The sequence below is a fragment of the Mastomys coucha genome, unplaced genomic scaffold (assembly GCF_008632895.1).
Source record: "Mastomys coucha isolate ucsf_1 unplaced genomic scaffold, UCSF_Mcou_1 pScaffold13, whole genome shotgun sequence".
NCBI classification, from domain to species: Eukaryota; Metazoa; Chordata; class Mammalia; order Rodentia; family Muridae; genus Mastomys; species Mastomys coucha.
This window is the reverse complement of record NW_022196895.1, coordinates 78,938,264-78,946,877: the sequence shown is the minus strand read 5'-3', so window position 1 is coordinate 78,946,877 and position 8,614 is coordinate 78,938,264. Positions and strand designations below refer to the sequence as shown.

Below are 8,614 nucleotides of genomic sequence, written 5' to 3'. Positions count from 1 at the left end.
CACAAACTTTTGGACCCAATTATTCATAGCAGTTTTGTTCACTATCTTGGAACTGAAAACACCAAAGTGTCCTTTGGTACATGAGCCAGCCATAGTGCAGCATGCTCTGGAATAGTACTCTGCAATGAAAAAGCACAGACGTTAGCACACTTGAGTTTCAAGGACATAATGCTGAGTGAAAAGACCCTCCTTCAAAGGCCACGTGTAACATGATGATGGCCATTAGTGATGGCCAAGAGATGAACTGTTGCTACGTAGGGTAGGGGGAAGCTGGAAGTCATTTTCAGAAGCCTTAGAACTCACAGGATAGTTCTGCAACTTGGGTGGGGTAGGGTTTGTGAGGTCACAGATATGACAAGATGGCCTCCAGCCACACACACCGCACACCACTGTCTCCTTCCAGGCCTGACATAGCCTGAGGTGACCACTGCAGGGAGGTGGGTGTAGGGATGTGCTTCCATGAAATCAGGGCCTTCTGTACTGTCTATGCAGCTTCCTGTGGACTTACAATAATTCCAAAGCAAGAGTCTTACATGCACCCTAGCTTTTAATGATGAGAACAGTGAATCCATGCAGAAGAAAGTGAAATCACAGGCAAAAACACAAAATGAAAGCTTTTCCACCCTGGCTGTGACCAGACTCGTTCCCACGCCACGAAGGAGAACGAACACTTTGCTTTTCTTTCAGAAGATTCTCTGTGCGTGTAAGTTGACATTTTTGTTTGCATACGTGGGGTGAGGGAGGGGAGGGTTGTCTTACACAAACCAAAGCCCGCTTTGCAGACAGCTTTCCACCTCGCATCTGTTTCCTTGGTCATCTTTCTCGGGACTCTTTCATCAGACTGTTTCTTACACAGTATGAAAACCCAAGCTTAACTGCACCACCTCCTCTTCACAGATGTCAGAGCTGTGCCTGGATTTGTTCTGTTTGCATTTGTCAGCACAGGGCTGCCCTGTGCTTAGAGCCCTATACTCATAGTATTAAAACAGATCTGGTGGGGGTGGGGTGTACAGCTTTCTGTCACTATCACAAAACACGTGAGATGGTCAGCTTATAAAGATGGAAGGTTTCTTTGTGTTCACCATCTCACACCATAGTCACCTGTTGCTTCTGGGCTCAAATGAGGCAGAACATTGCAGGGGAGGGGACTGGGTGTCAGTAAGCAAGGCTGCCGGCTCATGGTGTTCAGGAAGCAGAGAGGGAAAAGGACTGAAGCACCAAACTGCCCTCCCCCAGAAACCAAGCTTCCTCCCACTGGATTCCTACCTCTAGAGGGTTCTAATCTCCCAACAGTGTCACGCGCTGGCAAGAGATTTGTAGTGGGTATTCAAGATCCAAACCATTGCCCCATTTCATAAGATCCAGTCACACTAGGCTTTATTTCAGGCCTTTAGCGTTGGGCCCCTTTGCAAGTTCTGTATTGGCACTTCAGGCCAGTCTCTTCCTAAACTTCAACAAGACCACACTGCCCTTTTCTGGGTCCCTTGTTCCTATGAGCCCCTCCTAAACTCTGTGCCCCCTGAAGCTTCCAAGTTGACCCCGGTAGCAATTGTGATCAGAAGGTTCCACCACAAAGGCTCCTAAGAGCTCTCACATCCATTTCCAAGAGTTGTTAATGAACCACCATGTAGGGAAGTTGCAAATTTCACATCAAGCCTAAAGCTTTCATTCAAACTCTGGATCTGTACTGATTACTACTCATGGACTACATCTAGCTACGAGATCAGGAACATTGCCAAGCTCCTACATCCCAAGCAGAAGACAGCTTCACTCTTGTTTACATAGTTCTCCTCGATGGCTGCAGATGGCATTGTATCTCTCCACTTTGGACATGCCTATGTGCCTTCTGTGCCATCAACAGAGGCTCACAGCAATGATGCCCCTCTGTTCCTGCAGCCCCACTGGGTGCACTGGAGCAGACACTGCCTAAGTGTCAACTTTAGCAAAGCTCGCTGCCAACTTCGCCTCTTTAAAAACACAAGCTCACACCTAGACAGGGCCATCATCTCTGTGAAAAGCCCTTCCTGCATCTTCTTTGTGCTTTTTCTCTTGCCTTCCCCTTCCCTTCCCTTGTCCTTAGTTGGGTTCTATGGCTGCTGAAACATCCCATGGCAAATAGAAATGCATTTTCTCTTTCATGGCTCTGAAGATTAAATGTTCAAAGTCAAGGTGTTGGTGGGTCCCAAGCCCTCTGGAGGAGATAGGCAAGACTCTGTTGCCTCTCACACCTTGAGGTGCTTCTCTAACAAGGTAGGCCCCCCCGTGGCACTTTCTGTACCGTAGCAATGGACTGAAACTAGAAGACTTCTTCTTCTTCTTCTTCTTCTTCTTCTTCTTCTTCTTCTTCTTCTTCTTCTTCTTCTTCTTCTTCTTCTTCTTCTCCTTCTCCTTCTTCTTCTTCTGGTGGAGGGGACTTTGCCATATGGAAAATTTAAGGTTATAGGGGAGGCGTTGCCAAATGGAAAACTTAAGTTTAGATTGAACACTAATATCTGGGCATAAATTCCTTATAAAATTGTCTTTACATTACATATAAGTTAGCTGAGCAATGAAAAGCAGCCTTTGCAATCTTCTATCTCACTATTTTTCAGAAACACATTCCTATTTTTTTTTGTTGTGTCTTGTTTTGTTTTGTTTTGTTTTTCAGAATGATCAATTTCTGCAAATTGAATAATTGGTGATAGTTACTTAGGGAACAGAAGAATGGTAAAGAGCAGACGGTTTTCAAAACAGAAGTTGCTTATTTGCTAATCAAAAAAATCTCACACTCGGGTTGGTTTGTATTTAGAAAGGGAGCCACAGCATATGAAACTCCATAAGCCTGCATGATTGCTTATGGGGTGGCCGAAAATAGTGCGACTGCCCAGGATACTTGTGTGGTGAAAGCCCCTGTCCCGGTAGACTATTGGGAACATGAGCACATGTAAGCATTTAACAAAGGCCTCACACCAAAGCTGCAGCTGGTCTCGGGATACCGGGCTTCTCTATTTCCTCACACACCAGGAAGTCCCATGTGTGGTAGCACAGGGGTGTGGAGAGATGGGGGTGTGCTGTGGGAGAGCACTGAGCTCCCCATCCTTCGGGTTCTGTGACCCACCTGCAGATAGGAGGAGGCTTTGATGGGGGCACTGACTATCCACACATGCAGGCGCTTGCTACCTCCATAGCCACCAGAATCCTGATGATTGAATTTCTCCTCAAAGCTCACTAAGTTTGCCGCTGTTGTGACAACCACCGGGCCGCCTGTGCTGTGGAAGATCCAAAACCCGAACAACTCATTGTTGACTGTAACAAATACCTGTCAATTTTAGACTTGACAATTTCTACTTATGTTAAATTGCAGGGGGTACAAAAGAGACGGAACACCCTCTCTTGTGGTGTTATGAAAAGAAATAAGGAAATATTTGATATGTGCTTTTGCAGATTTGAACAAAACCTAAAGCTCTGGCTTTCATATTTAAAAAAAAAGAAAAGAAAAGAAAAGAAAGGAAGAAAAGGGAAGAAAAGAAAAAAAGATGGAACAGAGCTGACATTATAGAATACCAGATCAATGGCCAGATTTTTCTTCACAGAGATGTACATATTTCCACAAACACTTCTACAGAGTTGAAAAAAAGGAAAGAAAATTTGCTACCAATACAGTGAATTAGGAAAGTGTCGCTGGCTCCAGAAGTCTCCACTTCTTAAAGGGAACATAATTATTAGGGCTATAAACATTTTAATCGTTTCCTCGAACATACTCAAGTGCAGCCCTGGTGAGTCTCTCCTGTAGCAGAGCCCCGGCCCTCTCCCTAATGGCACATTTTCTTAATGGCTTTGCTGGGTCTGAGTTCACCTCATTGCGCTGTTACTCGTTACATCCGACATGAGTTAATATTGCACTAAAAAATATTCAAAGTCATTTCTCCACCACATCAGCTCTCTCCACCTGCAGAGGAAGAGAAAGAAAATGTGACCCGAAGAAGGAAGTCCACTGGACCCCAAACCCTTGGGAGCGTGTTTAAAACTGAGATGGGAGGATGGAGGTATAAGAGGGATGCTACAAAGAATGCCTGTCAAAACACAGTTGCAAAATGAGCTCAAAAGATAACATGCTAACAGTAAACAGAGATATCTGGTACCTAAGTGCTGGGCTAAAGATAAAAGCTGGAGCTGGGGAGATGTTTCAGTTGATAACGTGCTTGCTGCACATACATGAGCAACTTGGTTTGATTCCCCCAGAACCCATATAAAAATGTCCCGGTTCTAGAGGAGGGAACAGGCTTGTTGGTTAGCCAACCTAGCCTACTTGCTAAGTTCCAAGCCAGTGAGAGACCTCCAGAAAATCAAGGCAGACAGCACCTGAGGAAAGACAGCCAAGGTTGTTCTCTGAGCTCAACAAGCATGTTCATTCACATGCATGTACATGTGTGTGTGCACATGTGTACATACATGCACATATACACACATGCATATATGCACATACATTTGCACATTCATGCACTTGCACATGAGTGTATCTGTACACATATGAATATATGTACGCATATACACATGTGCACACACATGTACATACATGCATCTATACACACATGGCATATATGCACACACATACACATATGCTCACACATACTTACACACAAGTGCATCTGTGCACATATGAATATGCACACATACAGACACGTGCACACATACTCACCCCCTATGTGGGATGCTGAGGTAGCTCTCCAACTATGCCTACAGAAAGGCAGTCCTTGGCCTACCCAGGCGCCACCTCTCTTAGAATGATACCCAGCACCAGGAGCTAGCTGTTTAACAAATGTCTTAAATGGATTGAGCATTTGGATTTGTGCAGCTTTGGGAAGCTGAACATCTTTCCACACGTCCATCAACCACAATGGGCATTTCTTTTATTCATGACAATTTTGACTGAGTTCTGCGTTATGTTGAGTAATTCTGTATATAAGGAAATTCAAAGTTTGACTGTCACACACGTTGTAGATATTTTGCCATCCCGGGGCAAGCAAGGAAAGTTACAACTAGCAATTTCCACAGACACACAGCTCCTATGAATTAGCACCCTTCATGGTCTATCACACAATCACATTCCTCTGCCTAAGTACTAACAGTAGACCTTAGGAAAGTCCTATAGAATGAGGGATTTTTATAAGCAGCATCCATGGGATCATCTAGCCCAGCATTCCAGCCTGTCTCAAGCCCACAGTTTAAAAATGGGGGCAGGGGGTGAGGTATGTGGCTCCACACCTTTAGCCTCAACACTTGAGAGGTAGCGGCAGGTGGATCCAGAATCCAAGGCCAACCTCATCTATAGAATGAGTTTCAAGACAGCCAACACTACACAGAAAACTCCTATCAAAACAAACCAACAAAACCAGAACACACAAAAACAATGTCCAGGGCCTGGGGACATGGCCTGTAGATAAACTATAAAATTCTTGCCATGAAGTCATTAGAACCTGTGTTCAGTTAACAGAACCCACATCTAAAAAAATAACAGGCAAATGGAGTCGTCCATGCTTATAATCTCAGTGCTGAGGAGGGAGAGGCACAGGCAGATTCCTGGGGCTCACTGGCCTGCCAGCCTTGACAAAATAGCAAGCCTCAGGTCCCAAATGAGATAGCTTAGTTCAAAAAAGAGTAAATAGCTCCTGATTCATGTTCAAGGTTGTTATCTGGTCTGCACATACACACATGCACACAGGTGCACCTGCATACGTACACATACATGTGCACAAAACACAGATCCAGAGCAGTCATCATGTCAGATCACACAAGGTCGGCCCCGACGGAGCTGGCACAAAGAACCCCCCACACCAGGAGACTGCCGCCGCGTTACTGCACATGGTAATGCTTGTTCGATGGAAAACAGAAATATTTAGGAGGTCCTCGGAGGCCCTTATTTCTTGCATGGAAAGTGAGGACTTGACATTCTTTAGGAGTGCTGGTCAACTCCAGACAAGCCACATTAAATAATGAAGTGGGAACAGGAACTGTGAAAAATTTAAGATTTTGGGGTTGGGGGAAAGGGGTGTTTTTTTCTAAGTGCTGTGGATTTTCAAAGCTCTTGGAATTATTATTTTCATTTAATATCCTTGGCTCTTTCTTGGAGTTTTGGGTCCTATTCAAACATTAGTTTTACTGGACTGTTTTATCAGGGCCAAATTAACATTCAAACTGAAATTAATGTTCACCTTTGTTCTGCGAATGCAGACTCCCAGATGTCAGGTAGGTGTTGAACACATTATAACACTCAAGGACTTCTCCCAACAGAAAAATTCATCAATCTACCAAGAGATACAAACCTCAAACCCCAATGTCTAGGCCTGTCGACACTGGCTGTGGGCACTGGCCCCAGAGCCTTCTCCTCTTCCTCCCTCCTCCCTTCTCTTCCTTTCCCTCCTCTTCCCCTGCTTTTCCCAGGACCTTACCCCTGGTTTATCCATCCTCTGCTCCATGGGGCTATCAGAGGACTGAAGTCTCTTGGACAAAGCGCCCATCCCCTCTTCATGTTCAGCCCCAAGATGGGGAGAAGGAAATAAATCTTGCTCCCTGCGGGCTGTCGTGTCCCCAGCATTCCGGGGTCCTCCGGTGGAAGTTCTGAGAATCTCACTGCCAAGGTAAAGCATGGCTGGATGCAGGTCCCGTTTCTTCTTGGCAGAGCCCTCGCTTTCCACACACAAATTAATATTGTTGCATCGAATTCTGACATCATAATGTCTTTTCCATACACCTGCTCTGACAATTTCATGAAATCACTGCATCCCAATCAACTGAGGAGGGATCCTGCATCCTCTGGGGAATGTACAGACAGTGATGTGGTCACTTTCCCATCGCAGCATCTCACCTCATACTCTGCCTCAGAAAGGCAAACTTAAGCTCTGCCACCTTGCAGATTTTAAAAATACATTTGATTTTACAACCCCTCTGTTTTCCGATGCATAGAGGAAAATGATATTGCTACTCCAAGAAATGGACGCTTCTGTGAGTAAATATTTAGAAAAATGGCCCCATTTTTTTTCATCATCCATTTTAAAATCAAGAAATTCTGGGTGATCCCTCCTCAAGTGTCAAAGGGTAGCTGTGTTTAATGTAAATGGAAACATTGTTTTGTTTGGAGAATGTTTTCACATACTGCTTATCACTTAGAGTAAATGGAGTCCCTTCCAGTGTAGTCACTTTTCACTATAGACTTAAATTTACTGGCAGAAAGTGAAGGCAGAGCCGAGCTGCCCACAGGATGCCAAACACCAGCTCCATCTGAGGAAGGGGAGGATAATGGGTCTGTCGGGCTTCCAAACCATTACAGCTCGGATCCCAGAGACCCCATACGCCACCTTTCCTAATGGCTATCAAATCTAGCATCTCGGTCAGTTTTTAGTTTTTAGTCCATTTCTCCGAAGTCCAGCTCAAGCCTGCTCTAGATGGGCTGACAGTAGGTAACCAGATGCCCACCCTGGGTAGTTTTAATGCTGATGAAGAGCCCACAACACAGAGGGCATCTGAAGGCTCTTCGAAGGAACTCTCGAACTGCAGTGCCCTCTAGGCGTGTCATACAGGGAAGAATGGAATCAAGCAGATTCTACCTTCCTCTGTGGGAACTAGCTCATTATTGTTTTGTTGGGGCTGAAGCAGTTTTAATGGGTTAATTGAATTGATGTGCTTCAGACTGAAACACCTAGCTGTAATCCCGTCCTCCTCCCAGCATACACCTCAAATGCCACTTCCTGCAAGTCCCTGACCAAATGCTATCTTCGCTGCTAATTCTTCAAGTCAAAGTTAATGGTTAGTAAGCTTTGATTCATCCAATCTTGCCGCATGAAACTGCTATACTACGTGGTATAAGTCACTGATTGGTGCGTTCATGTCAGTTCCTCATCCTCTGCTCAATCTCAAATTTTAGCTTGCAAAGTCTCCAAAGGTGCGGATGGGATGTCTCAGTTTTTAATTGCCCAGTGACTAGCACAGAAAACCTGGTGAGTGAACAAATGTCAGAGTATTGTATTTCACCGAAGAAGGGTTGCCCTAGGTGCAAGCCGAGCAAGTAGAAAGGCACAAAGCCAGTCTGACACCCACCCCACTGTGAATAGTCACAATGACCGGCTGATGTCACCCTTTTCCTAGTGATAAGACTAACACTTTTCTGGTGTTTGGTGGTGCTGGCCATGCCCCGCCATTTCTGAAACCATGTCCATGTGGAGCAACTGAGACTCAAGCATAAATTCTGTAAAGAACACAGATGTGCTGGAGAGATGGCTCAGCGGTTAAGAGCACTGACTGCTCTCCCCGAAGGTCCTGAGTTAAAATCCCAGCAAGCACATGGTGGCTCACAACCATCCATAATATGATCTGATGCCCTCTTCTGGGGTGTCTGAAGATAGCTACAGCGTACTTACATATAATAAATAAGTCTTTAAGAAAAAAATTAAAAAACAAAAAGAAGGAACACAGATGTAAGAGGTGGCTTTGCCCTTCCTAGATCACTGCAGTCCTAGCTCTGCTCCAACGGCCATCAGTGGCAGGTTGTGAGGTACCAGGAAGGGGCCATGGGGGGGGCAGTGCCTGATGGCAGGTTGTGAGGTACCAGGAAGGGGCTATGGGGGGGCAGTGCCTGATG

The 8,614-nt window shown here is 45.2% G+C and overlaps 1 long non-coding RNA gene across 1 annotated transcript in view; it reads left to right on the top strand.

The window, feature by feature from the left end:
* The first annotated feature begins 365 nt into the window (after positions 1 to 365).
* Positions 366 to 8,614, top strand: part of LOC116087751 — a 23,132-nt gene continuing 14,883 nt past the window's right edge. The window contains exons 1-2 of the long non-coding RNA XR_004117617.1: positions 366 to 703; positions 2,150 to 2,250. This is a non-coding gene — a long non-coding RNA (uncharacterized LOC116087751). The remainder of the gene's footprint in view (positions 704 to 2,149; positions 2,251 to 8,614) is intronic.